The sequence below is a fragment of the Bos indicus x Bos taurus genome, chromosome 25 (genome assembly GCF_003369695.1).
Source record: "Bos indicus x Bos taurus breed Angus x Brahman F1 hybrid chromosome 25, Bos_hybrid_MaternalHap_v2.0, whole genome shotgun sequence".
NCBI classification, from domain to species: Eukaryota; Metazoa; Chordata; class Mammalia; order Artiodactyla; family Bovidae; genus Bos; species Bos indicus x Bos taurus.
In genome coordinates, this window is record NC_040100.1 from 30357673 (window position 1) to 30376549 (window position 18877).

Consider the following 18877-nt stretch of genomic DNA (forward strand, 5'->3'; position numbering starts at 1 on the left):
ATAGCCTTTGTTGACGAACCATAGCCTTTGTAGATGAACCTTTGTTGGTAAAGTAATGTCTCTGCTTTTGAACATGCTATCTAGGTTGGTCATAACTTTCCTTCCAAGGAGTAAGTGTCTTTTAATTTCATGGCTGCACTCACCATCTGCAGTGATTTTGGAGCCCAGAAAAATAAAGTCTGACACTGTTTCCACTGTTTCCCCATCTATTTCCCATGAAGTGGTGGGACCGGATGCCATGATCTTCGTTTTCTGAATGTTGAGCTTTAAGCCAACTTTTTCACTCTCCACTTTCATTTTCATCAAGAGGCTTTTGAGTTCCTCTTCACTTAGGCGCCCAATAAATTCTCTTTAAACTTTGGAAGATCCAGCAATATGGTTATTACTCTGACAACTTACAGCAGTGTTTCCCCAAGTGTGGCCAAACTCTCTAGGTCTGAACCTAGAAATATGCATTTTAGTGCACTCCCCAAGTGACATGGACATAGGCTTATGTTGGAGAATCACCAGCTTACCTGCTAAGAGATGTTGGGTAAATTTATTTGGTTCACAGCAATTTCTTCCTTTGGTCCTCAATCAATTAAGTCCATGTCAAGAAGACAGGGTGCACATCCAGTGCCTTCTAGTCTCTGTCCTTCAATAGCTGGCCATTTGGGGTCATGTGATCTGCATGAAATGGAAACAGGCAAGCTGATGTGTTTAGACATGGAGTGAGGATTTTCAGAATGAATTTTTCAGTTGTCATCCAGTTAAGTCACCATTGCGGGGACCCTGGCAGCAACTGTTCCCCTTATTGGAGAAAGACACCATTGGGAGGCCAAGGAGAGCCATGGCTGCCCTGCCCCCCCATCCCCACTGAGAGTTGGTGGGTGGTATCTGAATGTGCCTCCCATCCATGATCACACTGGGGCTTCCCAGGTGGCACCAGTGGTAAAGAGCCCACGTGCCAAAGCAGGATACATAAGAGACTCAGGTTTGATCCCTGGATCAGGAAGATCCCCTGGAGGAGGGCATGGCCATCCACTCCAGCATTCTTGCCTAGAGAATCCCATGAACAGAGGAGCCTGGGGGGCTACAGTCCATAGGGTTGCAAAGAGTCAGACATGAATGAAGCGACTTAACATGCATGATCACACTTGGTCTTTCTGAAAAGAAAAATAGTGACTTTATGTTATAATGATTTGACTCTGCCAAAAATCCAGAAATAGCAAACTTGAAGTAATCAAATCAATAAACAATGTCTAGTAAGATGTACTAAATAACAGTATTTAGTATGTTCTTACATACAAGAACAGTTTGTGAATGGGGAACTTTCAGACTTAAAAAGGATATGAAGCTCAGGGGCATGACTTTACAGGATGGCTTATAAAGTGACAATGAGGAAGTTGTTTAACCTTTAGAGTCATTGCTTATTACAATGGAGATTTCCAGGTATCAGGAGATTGGTTAAAAGTGACTATCTTATTCTCTCACCATAGTGAAGGTGTGGTTTAAGGGTAGAAACTTCCAGCTAGTAGATAAATAAGTCCTGGATATCAAAAACATAGCATAGTGTTTACACACAATAATATTGTAATATAAATATCAAAATAGCTAAGAGACTAGAATTTAATTAGGCTCAGAATGCTTATTCCTAGAAATGATAATTATGTGTTGTGATAGAGGTGTTAGCTAAATCTACAATGATCATTATATTGTGCTATGTAAATGTATCAAATTAACGGGTAATATGCCTTAAACTTATACAATGTTATTATGTCAAATATATTTCAATAAAGAAATAAATTTAATAGACTCACAGACATAGAAAACAAACTTATGGTTACCAAAGAGGAAAGGCAAGGGGAGGGACAAACTAGGAGTTTGGGATTAATAGATACACACTCTCCTCATTTCTGTTCTGGAAAACCATGGCTACCCCCAGCTGGCCTTTTATGGAGCACGGAGGTATTGAAGAACTCCTATGGGAGGCCAGAAAGCCACACTCCTGATAGGACCCAGAAGCAACAGAGCCAGGAGTGATGTGGCAGTGTGACCAGGATGTTAGTGATGAGACCATCAGTGGGCTGGTCTTTGAGCATGTGTGAAGCATGGCTGGGGCCTCACAAATAGCCAAGGGAGATGGTGGGGAAGGAAAAGGCCATGTAGTTCTTTGCTGGAGACAAAGGGTCATGGCAATTTAAGTGTTTGTGCCAATTTGGCTCCATGTGTGGGTAAGCCAGGTGAAACCTGGATCATTTTGGATATATCTGTGCATGTTGCTGCGCTAGACTGTAAACACCTAGAAGGAAGGACTCGGGTCTTGCATGATTTTTAATCCCAGCATCAGGTGCACAAAATTGGGGCTTAATCAATACTTGCTAAATGCCCTGAGGAACTCCATTTATTAATCAATTCATTCATTCATTTATTTAACAAATAATCAGTGAATATAATATTGTCCAGGCACTGTGTTAGAGCTGGGTTAACATTGGTGAATAAACCACATTGTTAGCTGCCCTTGTGAAGCCTGTAACCTAGTGAGGGACAGACAAGCACATAAAATTAATATATAATTGAAAAGATTATGAAAAATGCTAAATGTGGAATATAGGGAGAAGGATAAAGGGAGAAGGAAGATGCGTGAAGATCGAGTACCAGGAAAACCCCCTTTGAGGACTGATGTTTAAGTCAAGAATTCTTGAAGGATGGAAACATGGAAGGTGGAAGAGCCTTCTCAGCAGCCATCACAGCATGCACAAAGGCCCCGAGGCAAGAATTAATGGAGTGGCACATGATTTATGGACATGAATTAGAGCAGACTCCAGGAGATGGTGAAAGACAGGGAAGCCTGGCATGCTGCAATTCATGGGGTCGCAAAGAGTCAGATACGACTTGGTTACTGAACAAAAACGACATAAGATTTATAAGAAATATAACCCACACCCTAGATTGCTGCTCACTGAATAGCCCTACCCTATTTAAGCAACAGAAATCCTGAACTAAGAGTCAAGTCTGTCTGAGACAAACCAAGTTCTGTTGTGAGCCCTCGGGATTGCTTTGGTTTGTGCTCCTTTACAAAAGGAGAGTCATCCATTTGGAAAATCCAGGCACTGCGGGGTTGGAGTTTCTAGGAGACGTTAGCATCTCAGGGCTCAACCTAAAATCTCGTCTTATAGGTTTCTAATTTGTTACTCTTCACCCTGCACCCCGCACCCCCCCCACCCCCCCGCTCTTGATCGTGGAAGATGAAAGCGTGAGTCATGCGATTTAGAATGTGTCAGTGTCACATTTCAGGGCCACGTTCCAAATAGAAAGGAATATTTTTTTTTTTTTTTGGTGAAGATAATGAAAAAGTTCTAGCTCTGCTGTTACTATTTATGTGACCCTGAACCTCTTACCTCAACTTCCCACACCCGGTTGCTTCCTTGCCAAAACAGTCTTTGTGAGCCCCGTGATGTTTATGAGAACTGGCTCAGTTTTGTGCAGTAGGAAGGCATTTCTTGAGCACCTAACAGTCAGTCACTCATTTGACAAATGCATTGATTCCCTCTCTGTATGTTTTAAGCACTGAGTGAAACTCTGGAGATACAACAGAGTAAAACAGGAGCATCCCAGCTGCCAAGAGCTCACGGTCTACCAGGAAAGACAGGCTTAAAGAACAGCAGATGTGAATTTCAGCCCAAAATGTTAGCACTATATATAAAACAGGTAAACAACAAGGATTACTGTATAGCACAAACATCTTGAAATACAGAAAATAATGGAAAAGAATCTAAAGAATTTTTTGAAAAAAAAAATACACACACACACACACATACACACGTATATATTGTTGCTGGTTTTTTGTTGCTAAGTTGTGTCTTTTGCAACTCCATGGGCTGTAGCCTGCCAGGCTTCTCTGTCCAGGGGATTTCCCAGGCAAAGATACTGGAGTGGCTTGCCATTTCCTTCTCCAGGAGATCTTCCCTACCCAGGGACTGAGCTCGCATCTTCTGCTTGGCAGGCAGATTCTTTAGCACTGAGCCACTAGGGAAGCCCTATATATATAATCACTTTGCTGTACACTTGAAACTAACACAATATTGCAAATCAACTATACTCCAGTCAAATTATTTTTTTATAGTGAGGTTGCAAGAAATAGCAAAGATATTTATTGTCTGTAAACCAAGTGAAGGCTCATTTCAAGCCCCAATTGTGTCTGGTTGGCAGGTAATTCAGTCTTGGACATCACCAGGCTCAGTCTCTTAACGTGGGACTTTGCAGAGAACCTTGATTTCATCCTGTGAGATTTCTAGCAGACTACTTATGCTCGGCCCAGATTCCTGATCCCAGGAAATGGTGAGACGATAAATTTGTATTGTTTTAAGCCCTTGGATTAGTGGTGGTTTTGCAGCAGTAGAACAAAAATACAGAGGGTCTCCCATCCTTCCCTACATCTCTCCCGGTTTCTGTGAGTGTCCTTGTGTGTGAGCCTTCACGGTTCCTGCTGTGGTTTCCATGACACCTGAGACCAGTCTTACAGACCAGCAACCCAGACATTGTGATCCAATGTCTTTGGTGCACCAGACCTCCAAGTCCTTGTGCCAAGCATCCATGCCCACTGTCCATCCTAGCTCTGGGGGACTCTCTTGTCTCAAAGCTAGACCCCAAAGTCAAGCTCTTCTCTTCCTGTTCCCCTGCTGGGATGATGCCAGAAACGGCTTAGAATTTCATAAGATGCAGGGGGAAAAATAAAACAAACCCAGGTTCTTACTTTGCTTTAAAATGACATGGAGAATCATCACAGAACACTGAGTTAGAGGGGTGGGATGGGGGAGGGAGGCCCACGGGGGAGGGGATATGTGTATACATACAGCTGATTCACTTTGTTGTGCAGCAGAAACTAACACAACCTTGTAAAGCAGTTATGTGCTCAGTCGCTCAGTTGTGGCCGGCTCTTTGTGACCCCATGGACTGTAGCCCACCAGGCTCCTCAGCCCATGGAATTCTCCGGGTAAGAATACTGGAGTGGGTAGCCATTTCCTTCTCCAGTAAAGCAATTATACTCCAATAATAAAATAAATTCACAAACAAAAAATTGACACGGAAGAAGGGGTCCCATAGACAACTTGGGATTAGTGTGGGGAACTGGGGGGAGTTTGGAAAGCAAGGCGTGGCTATTTCTCCTCTGTTCTTGTCGTTCTGCAGAAGTGGCAGTGGAACACCAATGTCTTCATATATTTTCCCATCAAACTAATGCTGATATTATACCGTTTCAAGTGCTGTAATAGGAGAAGAACATGGGGCAACAGGAGCATATACCAGGGGCCGTTGGCATTTTCTAGCAAGTCTAATGGAAGATTGTTGGGTTGCACCCAGCAGTCTGCAAGCCCTGTACTTAGCTAGCTTCAGGACGGAAGAAAGAGCTCGGAGTCAGTGACAGAGACATCAATGGTTTAATGAATGGGGGGATCTTACAAGCAAGTTCCTGGAGCGACACCCCACCATGGGTGGCAGATGGTAGGTGGGACATGGCAGGAGGTTACCGGTTATAGAGGGAATTGACGTCAGATTGGCTCATCCGTTACCAGGGAAACAAGCAGAGGGGCACACTGCTCACCACCCCTTTGATAAGCTATCATGGTTGAGATGTTCTAATCTGAAGATTGGAACAATCACTAGCTGGGGCAGAGGCACTGTATGTAGGAAGGTCAGTTATGTGAGTAGGGTGTAGATGAAGCAGGCATTGGTCAAGCAGGGGATGTACAGAGAGCAAGAAAACAGCCATCTTAGGGGCCTGATCATACAGAAACTTACTGGTGGAAATGGAATTTAGTGTGAGAGCCAAAGAATGAGGAATTAACCAAGTGAGAGGGTAGTGGGATTCGGAGGGGGGAGGGGGGTGGAATGAGACAATATGTTATTAACTCAAAGCCAATCAAGACATGGCACAGTTAAAGAATTAAAGAGCAGAGCACGTGCTGGAGAGAAGGGGATGACGCTGGGGGATAAGTCTGGGTAGATAAGAAAGGCTCAGCCAGGGAAAGCCGTACAAACCCAGTTAACAACTTTTCTGTATCAGTCAGCTTTTGCTGTTGTAATTCTGCCTAACAAAAACCTCCCAAACTACGTGGGCTATTGAAAAAAAAAAAAAGCATTTCAGTTTTGCTTATGGGTCTCTGGAGAGGCAGTTGTGTTTCTGGGCTTGACTAGAATCAGCTAGGTTTGAATCTAGGTTGGGCAGTGGGTTGACTCCACCTGCTTCCTCCTTCTCTTTGGACCAGTGGCTAAGTGAGGCATGTTTTTCTCATGGTAGATGGCAGATATGCAACAAGGTGAGAGGAAGCATGTAATGTTTCTTAGGGTCTCAGCTGGGAACTGGCACAATGGGAGTTCCATTCAAGTTCCATTGGCCGGTCACCTGGCCAGGGCAGGAAAGGTCACTTTGCCCGCAGAGGAAGAGACACACTTCAGACGCCCATGGGAAAGGGCAGGGAGGTGCGATTTCTAATTCAGGGAGGGAAGAGAGAAGTGGGAACAGTAGCCCAACTTGTAATCCTAGGGGTAATAGAAACCCATGCCAGGGTTTCAAGGAGAGCTATGAATAAAATGATCAGATGAGCAAAATGTTATGCCAATGTGAACAGCCACCACTCTCAAGAGTCCTGAGGGGTGCAGCACTTCCTCCATGGATCTTGATCCTACTTGGTCACCTGAGCCTCAAAGCTGGCCTATCTGTTCTCAGAGATTCACACAACCTTTAATGAACTGTTGCCCCTTCCCTCAGCTGTGGTCCTTAATAGGACTAACCCAGGATTTGAACCCAGGTCTCCTGCATTGCAAGTGCATTCTTTACCATCTGAGCCACCAGGGAAGCCCCAAGAATACACCAGAGTGGATGTCCAACACAGTCCCCTTCTGCCGTCTTCTGTCCCAAATCCCTGGAAATGGCCAAAATAATATGACTAAAAGGGAAAACAAATGATCAATGGAAAACATCAGTTCAGTTCAGTTCAGTCGCTCAGTCATGTCTGACTCTTTGCAACCCCATGAACTGCAGCACGCCAGGCCTCCCTGTCCATCACCAACTCCTGGAGTTCACTCAGACTCATGTCCATCGAGTCAGTGAACATAACATCAATGAAAAACAACAAGAGAGGGACATTAGTGGACCAGAAACAATGAGAAATCACTACAAGCAAGTAAACAGGATGTGACTGAAGGAAGGAAAATTGGTGAGAGGCTTGGGGATGGGACTGGTTACAGGCTTTGCAGGGCCCAGTGCAAAGTGAAGATGCTGGGCCCAGGTTAAGAAATGATTCAGGATTTCTAGATGGCAACACCAGAGAACTCAAATAAGCCCAGAGCCCTTCTACGTGTACAGCCCATTGAGAAGAAGAAAGATTCCATCAAGGTGACTAGTCAGTTGACCTTAATACAGAGAGGATCCTAAGTTATTCAACTGGGTCCAGTGTAATCACGTGAGCCTCATGAGATTCTAAGTAGAGAAACCACCAAGCTAAGCTGCACGTAACCTTCTGAAAGATGGAAGGTATGAGATAATAAATCTATATTGTTTTAAAAAAAAGAAGAAGAAGAAGAAGAAGATCCCTTTTCTTTCCTGGCAAGGGCTCAGCCAATGAAAAGCCATGGACACTGCACAGGCCACATGCCCATGAAGCTGGCCGGCTAAAGGCAGCAGGTATCATGTGCAGGAGGGGGCCAAGAGCAACAATCATGGGGATTGGTTTGAAATCAGATTTATAACCAGGGCAGGATTCCCACGTGGTGCCATGGTAAACAATCTGCCTGCCAGTGCAGGAGATGCAGGAGATGTAGGTTCGATCCCTGGGTTGGGAAGATCCCCTGGATGAGGAAATGGCCACCTACTGCAGTGTTCTTGCCAGGATAATCCCATGGACAAAGGAGCCTGGCAGGCTATGGGGTGGTAAAGAGTTGGACACAACTGAGCAACTGAGCACACATTACAACCAGAGCAGTTGATGAGTTTAGCACGTGTCTTCTGCCAGGCCTGAAACCCTCCACTTGTTCCCATCAGGTGAAAGATTGGTTCTTCCGACCTGGACTGCTGTCATAGTAACCACTCACTGGGTGGCTTAGACAACAGAGACACATTGTCTCCTAACTCCGGAAGCCAGAAATCAGGAACTGTGGTGTCTGCAGGGCTGGTTCCTCCTGGTGGTGAGAGAAGTCAGTCCCATGCCTCTTCCCTAGCTTCTGGAGGTCTGGTGGCAATCTTTGGTGTTCCTTGGCTTGTGTCGAGGCATTGCCCTGATCTCTGCCTTCAGCTTCACTTGATGTGCTGCCCAGGTACATGTCTGCGTCCAAAGTCCCACTTTTCATAAGACACTACTCATACTGGATTAAGGGGAGGGTCCATCCTTCTCCAATAGGACCTCATTTTAAATAATTACATCTGCCATGACCCTATTTGTAAACATCATATTCTGCTCAATATTTTGTAATAATCTATAAAAGACTCTGAAAAAGAGTATATATAGATACATAGATAAAACTGAGCTATATTGCAGTACACGTGAAACTAACACAACATAGTGAATCAACTATAGTTCCATTAAAAAAAATAAAGTCACATTCTAAAGCACTGGGGATTAGCTATATGTCTAATGACAAATGAATGGAAAATGAAGATGTAATACATATATACAATGGAATACTACTTAGTCATAATCAGTAACAAAACTGGGTCCATGTGGATGGACCTAGAGTCTCTCATACAGAGTGAAGTAAGTTAGAAAGAGAAAAAACAAATACTACATACTAATGCAAATATATGGAATCTAGAAAAATAGTGCTGGTGCTGCTGCTACTAAGTCGCTTCAGTCGTGTCCGACTCTGTGCGACCCCATAGACGGCAGCCCACCAAGCTCCTCTGTCCCTGGGAGTCTCCAGGCAAGAACACTGGAGTGGGTTGCCATTTCCTTCTCCAATGCGTGAAAGTGAAAAGTGAAAGTGAAGTCACTCAGTCGTGTCTGACTCTTAGCGACCCCATGGACTGCAGCCCACCAGGCTCCTCCGTCCATGGGATTTTCCAGGCAAGAGTGCTGGAGTGGGGTGCCATTGCCTTCTCCGATAAAAAGACATGAAGGAACCTTAAATGGAACCTATTTCCAGGGCAGGAATAAAGACACAGGTATACAGAACAAACATATGGACCCAGGGGGAAGGAGAGGGTGGAACGAATTGGGAGAGTATGACTGACATATACACACTACCATGTGTAAAAAGGTAGTGTAAAAGGGCTCTTGTGGGAGCTCAGCTGCGTAAGCTCCTGTATAAAAGGTAGTGTAAGAGGGCTTCCTGTGGAAGCTCCTGTATAGAAGGGTTTCCCTGGTGGCTCAGCTGGTAAAGAATCTGCCTGCCATGCGGGAGATCTGGGTTCAATCCCTGGGTTGGGAAGATCCCCTGGAGAAGGGAAAGGCTACCCACTCCAGTATTCTGGCCTGGAGAATCCCATGGACTATACAGTTACAAAGGGTCAGACATGACTGAGCGACTTTCACTTTCACTTCATGTGTGAAAAAGATAGCTAGTGGGAAGCTGCTGTATAGTACCAGGGATTCAGCTGAGTGCTCTGTGGTGACCTAGACAGATGGGGGGAGGGGTGGGAAGGAGGTCCAAGAGGCAAGGGATATATGTATACAGAGAGCTGATTCACTTCACTGTACGGTAGAAACTAACACAACATTGTAAAGCAATTATACTCTAATGATAAAATAAAAAATAAAATTTTAAAGCACTAGGGGCTAGGAATTCAACACATGAATCTGACCAGAGACACAATTCAACCCACAACCGGGGTGTGGTGGGAGCTTGAGGCCGAGGTGCAGGGCCATGCCCCGACACAGACTTCTTCACTCCCAGGACACGGGCAGGCAGGGAAGCTCCCTCACCCCCCGCCTCACCTGGCTGCGTTCTGCTCCTCTCTCCACAATCACAGGCAGCAGATGGCCCTAAACAGACAGAGAAAACCAGGACCATCAAACACCAGGGCAAACCAAATGTCAGGGAATGAGAAAGTTTCTCATGAAGAATATCATTTGATTAGACTGCATTACTTATACAAAACAGATGGACTTTTCATAGTCCCCTGACCGTTCTGAATTTGTACTGCAATTACCCAACAGGTGCGGCTGTCTCTTGCACTACCTTACCTGCTGCAGTCAGGTTACAGAGTTTGGAAACACTGTGGCTTGACTCATCCAAGGTCAGAGGTTGTGAACCTCGGCTACACACTGGAGTCCTCTGGGGGGCTTTGAAAATGCTGCCTGGGCCCCACCATTGAACTAGTCTGGGGGGTGCAACCTGGACACTGGACTGTTTTTCTTTTGAAAGCTCCCAGGGATGGCGGAGCCTGGTGGGCTGCCGTCTATAGGGTTGCACAGAGTCGGACACGACTGTAGTGACTTAGCAGCAGCAGCAGCAGGTGATCAGAGTGCATGGCGGAGGCTGAGAACCGCTGGCTTGGAACCCTCCCACAACCTAGCCATCTGCGTAGCTGTAATGATGCATATTGATTGCAGATGGCATGGAATAGGTTTGTCGGAGGTTGTCTTTTGTTCGTTGCTTTTGAATGAAATGCATCAATATCTCTATTCTTTAACTCTGCAGGGCCACATGCTCTATTTTCTTTAACTTCTGTCGGCTGCTAAGGAGCCAAATCTTTGCCGTATGAAGTTCGACTTTGGCTTACACAAGCAGCACCTCAGCTGGAAACCGAGGCAGCACAGTGAATTGTAGTAAAATGGAATAGAACAGAAAATAGGTTTGCATTCAGTACAATGTATGATCAGGAGTAATCGTGTGGACCATAGCATCTTTTTTTCCCCAAGGATGCAGTTTGGTCCTGCTTACTCTATTCAGCAGAAAACACTGGTCTGAGGCCACAGTGCATTGCTCCCTCTGCCTCCTGGGTTCTTTTCCTTTTACTCTCTCTCTCTGATTCTCTTTCCATCTTCTCATTTATTCTCATTCCCTTTCTCTTCTCTTATGTTCCTTCCCACGTTGTCTCTCTCTTTCCCTTTCTATCCTCAAAACTGTTACTCTCACCACTTTCACAGGTTGGGGTTGGGGCAGTGTAGGTTCAATAGCTAAAATGCTCTGACAATCAAGACATTATACATGCAAACCCTATGATCTTCTGGGACATCTTCTATTGCTTCTTGTAAAAGATGTGAGGAGAAACCACGCAGCCAAGAGAACTAAGTAGGTCTCTCTTTCCCTCAACCCATGAAGTCTTTCTCTCCTACAGTCTTCTCTTTCCAAATCTGCTATGTCACCCTGTTTGCTGGTCCCAGAAACTATACCTAGGGAAGTTGGCTCTACAAACCTGGGAAATAATAATAGTGATTGACTAGAGCATGCTTCTTACGTGCCAGGCACCCTTCTTAGCACCTCTGACAGATAAGGAGACATAGCCAGAGATGGGGGTAGATTTCAAGCCCAGGCTTTGTGCTCCAGGGTCTTTATATTATGAGCATTTCAGAAGGGGAAGTGAGAAAGAAAGATTACAGCGAAGGAGAGAGACAGAAAGTAGAAAGCAGAAAGATGAAAGACAGAGACACAGGGGGGATGAAGAGAGACAGCCACTAAGACATAAAGAAGAAGAAACAGAATGGGACCATAAAAACCTCAGCAGCAACAATCACAGAGCCAGAGAGAGCCCTGGTGAACACACTTTGTATTGGCTGTGAATTGGGTAAAAGCAAGTCCATGTCTGGGGCCAGTTTAGCTGAGAATCTCCAACTGTATGAAGTACAAGTTTGACTCAGGTATGGCTTGAAAGAAAATTCTGATGTCATGGTTCACTGGTTTTGGAAAATGTGTGTTTGTTTCTGGTTCACCTGGTGTCTTTTGAAAAGGGAGGAAAAAAATCCCCTTTACTTCTAGTTTCAAGCCAGAAGAGAAAAAAAAAAGTAAAACATTGTATTTAAGTCTTGTTTAATTCAGCCTTCAGAAAACCAAGGCAAAAAATTCTGATTTTTTTTCCAAGTCTCATCATTGGCACTTGCCAATTGAAATCTTCAGAGACCTTGTTAAATCCAATGCCTAACCTACTGCAGCCATGAAATTAAAAGATGCTTACTCCTTGGAAGGAAAGTTATGACCAACCTAGATAGCATATTCAAAACCAGAGACATTACTTTGCCAACTAAGGTCTGTCTAGTTAAGGCTATGCTTTTTCCAGTGGTCATGTATGGATGTGAGGGTTGGACTGTGAAGAAGGCTGAGCACTGAAGAATTGATGCTTTTGAACTGTGGTGTTGGAGAAGACTCTTGAGAGTCCCTTGGACTGCAAGAAGATCCAACCAGTCCATTCTGAAGGAGATCAGCCCTGGGGTTTCTTTGGAAGGAATGATGCTAAAGCTGAAACTCCAGGACTTTGGCCACCTCATGTGAAGAGTTGACTCATTGGAAAAGACTCTGATGCTGGGAGGGATTGGGGGCAGGAGGAGAAGGGGACGACAAAGGATGAGATGGCTGGATGACATCACTGACTCGATGGACGTGAGTCTGAGTGAACTCCAGGAGTTGGTGATGGACAGGGAGGTCTGCTGTGCTGCGATTCATGGGGTCGCAAAGAGTCAGACATGACTGAGCGACTGAACTGAACTGAAGGGATAATACTGATCAATTTTTGCTTATCATTTCTCTTGGTGGAAGAATATCTGTGCAGTAAATCAGTTGATAAACAGAAAACAGGAAGAAGGAAGGCAAATAAAGGGTCTATCCAGCCATTAAGGTTCCACTAGGCAGAGGATGAGATGGCTGGATGGCATCGCTGACTCGATGGACGTGAATCTGAGTGAACTCCGGGAGTTGGTGATGGACAGGGAGGCCTGGCGTGCTGCGATTCATGGGGTCGCAAAGAGTCGGACACGACTGAGCGACTGAACTGAACTGAACTGAACCTAGTAGTTTCATTAGAAGTAAGTGGGGATAACAAGGCAGGATGGGGCTGCATTTCCTGGATCTGAAGTTCCAAGAGCACCCATCGTAGGGAAGTAGGGGTGGATGGAACCTGTTGGTGGTTATAATTGGTAGAGGTATTGTATTGTGATTTTCAGGCCAGTTCCAGTAGCCTCAGCTAATCAATTTTATTTCTTTAATTTCTTAGTGTGGTAGGTGTTAGGATGCTAGTGACCTAAGACCTATCTTTTGTGGTATGTTGGTGGGACCTTGAATCATTAAGAGGAATTATTTCCCTTCCAAATGGTCTTGGAACATTGCTATCTGCTCATTCCATTCTGTGGTCACTTGAGTGTAAGATGGAGACCTAATTTAATTCAATAAAAGTTGCATGTTCTTCAATAGGTGAATGGATATGTGAACTATGGTATATTCAGACGATGGAATATTATTCACTGTTAAAAAGAAACAACCCATTGAGCCATAAAAAGACATGCTGCTGCTGCTAAGTCGCTTCAGTTGTGTCTGACTCTGTGCGACCCCATAGACGGCAGCCCACCAGGCTCCCCCATCCCTGGAATTCTCCAGGCAAGAACACTGGAGTGGGTTGCCATTTCCTTCTCCAATGCATCAAAGTGGAAAGTGAAAGTGAAGTGGCTCAGTCGTGTCGGACTCTTAGCGACCCCATGGACTGCAGCCTACCAGACTCCTCCATCCATGGGATTTTCCAGGCAAGAGTACTGGAGTGGGGTGCCATTGCCTTCTCCGATAAAAAGACATGAAGGAACCTTAAATGCTTATGACTGACTAAGTGGAAGAAGCCAATCTAAAAATGCTACATACTGTACAGCATTCTTTCAGTTTTGAGGTGAACCTAAAACTGCTCTAAAAAAATAAGGCCTTTACTTTCAAATTGTGGTGTGGAGAAGACTCTTGAGAGTCCCTTGGATGGCAAGGAGATCAAACCAGTCAATCCTAAAGGAAATTAACCCTGAATATTTATTGGAAGGACTCATGCTGAAGCTGGAAGCTCCCTTACTTTGGCCACCTGATGAGAAGAGCCAACTCACTGGAAAAGACCCTGATGCTGGGAAAGATTGAGGGCGGGAGGAGAATGGGACAACAGAGGATGAGATGGTTGGATGGCATCACCAACTCGATGGGCATAAGTTTGAACAAGCTGCAGGAGATAGTGAAGACAGGAAAGCCTGGTGTGCTGCAGTCCATGGGGTCACAAAGAGCTGGACATGACTTAGCAACTATACAATAACACAAACATTTTAAAAGAGATTATGTATTAAAGACTTGATAATCTCATTTGTTAGGATGCTATTAAACATGAAAATTCCCTTTCCTCTTTGATTTTTCCATCTCCTCCTCAAATTGATTTTTGATAGAACAACTACTATGAGCCAAGTTTCTCTCTTTTACAAAGGAGACTTAGGCTCAGAAAGGCTATCAATATTTCCAAAGGACACAGCACATAAAAGAACCAGGATTTTTCAAACACAAGATTTTCCAAATTCTGAGCTTTCCCACTGCTTCTCCATCCTGAGAATCTGCTAGAGGTTTGGCAGTCATTTCCATGCAGCTTTCTGTAGCTTCCTACTTAATTCCTGGGATTGAAAACTCCTCAGTCTCCTGTTTCATATTGCAATTCACAAAGACTGTCCCAGAACTGATACGTGGGAGCCACCTGGACCCAGATTTCAACGAATAGAAATTGCTCCACAGGGCAGAGAGCTCCCCAGGGTAGAATGGACTGCCTCAGTAGTAATGACTTCCCCATCACCACAGATATTCAAGCAGATGATAGAAAAACAAGGATTCTTCAATTGGGATTCACAAATGAACTGTGGACCATCTAAAACTGCCAAATTTTGAGTGTGGAGAATACACATATATGGAGAAGAGTTACACTAGGTTTTCAAATTTTAGTTTGACCCAAAAGTTGAGAACTTTTAAGACCAAAGGTGGAGGAGAGGGTGGAATGAAATTATATCCCGAAGTTGATCATCCAAACGTCTCCCTACTGAGTCATTTTCATGAGTGAAAATGAGTCCTCAGGGATAATATCAAGCCAGGCATCAGCTGAAAGACTTGAGTCTCCTGTGTTCCAGTAGGAGTCAGTGCTTTCCTAGGGTCAGGGTGAAAATGAACTGTAAATTGCATAAAGAATAAGGGATCTTACTAAGGTGATGGAAGTGCTCTAAATGTGTACCATGTATTTTTACTGAAAAAAAAAACAGCTATATTTGAAAGCACTAAAAACTAATATATACACTTAAAGGACAGACTTGTGGTTGTCAAGAAGAAGAGGTGAGAAGGAGGAATGGATTGGGAGTCTGGAGTTAGCAGAGGCAAACTATTATGTATAGAATGGATAAACAACAAGGCCCTACTGTATAGCGCAGGAACAACATTTAATATCCTGTGATAAACCATAGTGGAAACGAAAAGAAAAATGTATGTATGTGTATAACTGAATCTGCTCTCCAGCAGAAGTTAACACATTGGAAATCAACTGAACTCCAGTAAAAAAATTTTTTTAAACGAATGTGTCTTAGCTTCTTAGAGCTTTTGTAACAAAGTACCACCAACTTGGTACCTTAAAACAAGACAAAGTCACATTGAACTAAATTATACCTACAACAATCCTATTTTCAAATAAGGTCATAATCTGAGCTACTGGGGGTCGAGATTTCAATATATCTTATTTGATGTACACAATTCAATACACAGCAAAGTAAAATCATAGTTTTGCTTGCAAATGTATGTAAGTTTACAGGGATAGGTATATTTTATAATATGTAAGTTAAACTTTGTAAAAAATGAATAAACAGAAACCTCAATAAAGTAGAGTTGGGAAACCAGAAGGGGGAGCTCTCATGCCCTCTGATGATAGCACAGCCCAAAGGAAAGAAGGACTCCTTTTCTTTGCCGGCAAGGACTCAGCCAGTGAAAAGCCATGGAACCTTTGTTTACTATTACCCCCACCCCCACCCAACTTGCTTTTCCTCTTTTAAAAGCCTTCTCCTTCTCTTGCTCCTCGGGGACTTGCAGTGACTCAATATGGTTGCAGACCCCAAAGTTAACATTCTCTGCTGATTCCGAATAAACCCATCTTTCATGGAGAAAAAATACCAGCAGTCTATTTGTTTCAGGTCAACATTTTAAATCAAGTAATTTTTAAAGAGTGGCAAGGAGATTTTTCAAACCATTGCTGGGACTCTGAAGTTCATATAGTCAGCCAGCACTGTATCTTAACACACCATCTGAAAGTTTCAAGTCATATTTAGTGAACCAGCTATTCCATTTCTCATGTATAGCTCAGAGACACACTCGCATTGAGTTTAGATAGCACAAAATTAGGAACAATCTAAATCTCTTGGTAAATAAATTGAGATATAGCCAATCATGGAATACTATGCAGCAATAACAAAGAATGAGATAATGTGACATTTCGTGACATGGAAAGAAATCTGAGATAGCTTGTTGTGAGGAGAAAAAAAGCACACAACAGACTGACACAGGAAACATACCATTTGAATAAAACACAAAAAGTCAACATCAAAAAAAAAGTATATTACATGTTGTCTGAGGATACAAACATAAAAAATAATATTGAGCATTTACTATATTTCAGGCTGTGTTCCAACAGACTGACATATAATAACTTATTAACTTCTCAGAACTAATTAACTGCTATATTATTATAGCCCGTTTACTGAAGATGAAGCTAAGGCACAAAGAGGTTAAGTTACGTCTCCAAAGATATTACCTGGTGGAATCAGAATTTGAATCCAGGCTTGTCTGAATTCAAAGAACTCTTTCCACTCCGGGCTGTTTTATGTATTCCAGAAGAATGCACATTAAAATAATGAACGTGCTTATACTCACTGGGAATATACTACATACCATCTTATAAGTTGCTTTTTTCATTTACAAGTCTATTATGAACACTACCCCCATTACATTAAGTATTTCTCTAAAAAATGTATTTTGGCTTTTTCCCTTAATTACTCTTAGTCATCATGATAAACCTACTATGTTCAGGGAACTTGCAGGAGAGCTGGAGGTAATGTTAGAGACCACCTTGCTCACCTTCCTTGCTTATGAATGTAGCGTATTCTCAGTGAGTATAAGCACACACACATACATACACACACACATGTGTGCGTGTACATGTCTGTGTGGGTATGTGCATAGAAAGATTTCACACATATAAAAAATTATCTAAGACTAAGCAGATTATTACCAGTGGTGGCATTGAAATTACTGATATTTTATTCTTGGTATATTTTTGCATTTTATAATTTTTCTGTAAGGTACAGGTTTTACTTTATTAGCTGGAGAAAAATAAGTTTTGTGAATGTTTTCTTCTGATCATTAAGTTAGTATGTGTGCCTTCTAATAGAGCTAATATTTTGTAACTATGTAATTGGAATTAAAATGATAGTTGACCAAAAGAAAAAAAAACAAAAGTCCTGAGCATTCATCTTCAGAAATGAGTAGAGGGGAATCCATGACTCCAGTTAGTAATCAATAGGATTTTAACTTTTTGACTATTGTAGGAAATAATGCAGAGAGATTTGTGTATCATTTACTCAGTTTCCCCTGATAATATGATCTTGCATAATTGTAGTAAAATAACATTATCAGGACACTGACATTGGTATATTCACTGATAAATGCACCTATTTTTACTCATTCATATGTGTGTATTTGGCTGTATGTACTTTTAAAATTTTATCTATTTATTTTTGGCTGTGTTGGGTCTTCGATGCTGTGCACAGGCTTTTTCCAGTTTTGGTGAACGAGGGCTATTCTCTAGTTGTGATGCACAGGCTTCTCATTTCGGTGGCTTCTCTGGTTGCACAGCATGGGCTTTAGGACTTCCGGGCTTCAGGACTTCCGGGCTTCAGTAGTTGGGGCTCATGGGACTTAGTTGCCCTGCAGCACATGGAATTTTCCTGCATGAAGAATCAAAAGTTCCATACATCCCATATGAATTTTAGAATCATTTTTACTATCTCTGAAAAACTCTGTTGGAATTTTGATAAGATTTGCATTGAGTCTCTAAATTTGGGGAGGCAACATGGACACTTAAAAAATACTTTTCCAGTCTACAAACACGGGGTATCTTTCCCTTTATTTTTATGTTATTCAATTTCTTTCATCAATGTTTTGTAATTTCCAGTATCATGTCTTTCACCTCCTTGGTTAAATGTATTCCAGGTCTTTTGATGCCATAGTTTACTCATAGCATGTAAAAATATAACTGATTTTTTCCATGTTGAATTTATATCCTGCAAATTTAATGAGTTCCTTTACTAGTTCTAACAGTTTTTCTGGTGGCGTCTTTAGGATTTTCTATATATAAAATCATGTCATCTGCAAACGGAGGCAATTTCACTTCTTCCTTTCCTACTTGGGTGCCATTTGTCTCTTCCTCTTGCCTAATTACTTCTGGCTAAGACTTCCAATAGTATTTTAAATAGAAGTGTTGAGAGTGATACCTTTGTCTTGTTTCTGATCATAGAGCAAAAGGCTTCAGTTTTTCACCATTACAGTATGATGTGAGCTCTGGGTTTGTCCTTTATTGGACATTTGGCCTTTATTATGTTGACATTCATCTCCTCCACACCTAATCTGCTGAGATTTTTTTTTGTCATGAGCAGATATTGAGTTTTGGCAAATGCTTGTTCAGCATCTATTGAAATGATCATATGATTTCTATCCTTCATTCTGTCAATGTGGTGTATCATGTATATTGATTTGTATGTGTTGAATCATTCTTACATTCTGGCAATAAATCCCATTTGATGGTACTGTATGATCCTTTAAATGTGCTGTTGGAATTTGTTTGCTAGTATTGTGTTGAGGTTTTCTGCATTCATACTTATCAGGAATATTGTCCTGGAATTTTCTTTTCCTGGAGATCCTCATCTGACTTTGATATCAG

The 18877-nt window shown here is 42.7% G+C and overlaps 1 long non-coding RNA gene across 1 annotated transcript in view; it reads right to left on the minus strand.

Annotated features, from left to right (window-relative positions):
* Window positions 1-273: 273 nt before the first annotated feature.
* Window positions 274-18877, minus strand: part of LOC113883156 — a 49687-nt gene continuing 31083 nt past the window's right edge. The window contains exons 2-3 of the long non-coding RNA XR_003508581.1: window positions 9909-9956; window positions 274-666 (exon numbers count right to left, since the gene is read on the minus strand). This is a non-coding gene — a long non-coding RNA (uncharacterized LOC113883156). The remainder of the gene's footprint in view (window positions 667-9908; window positions 9957-18877) is intronic.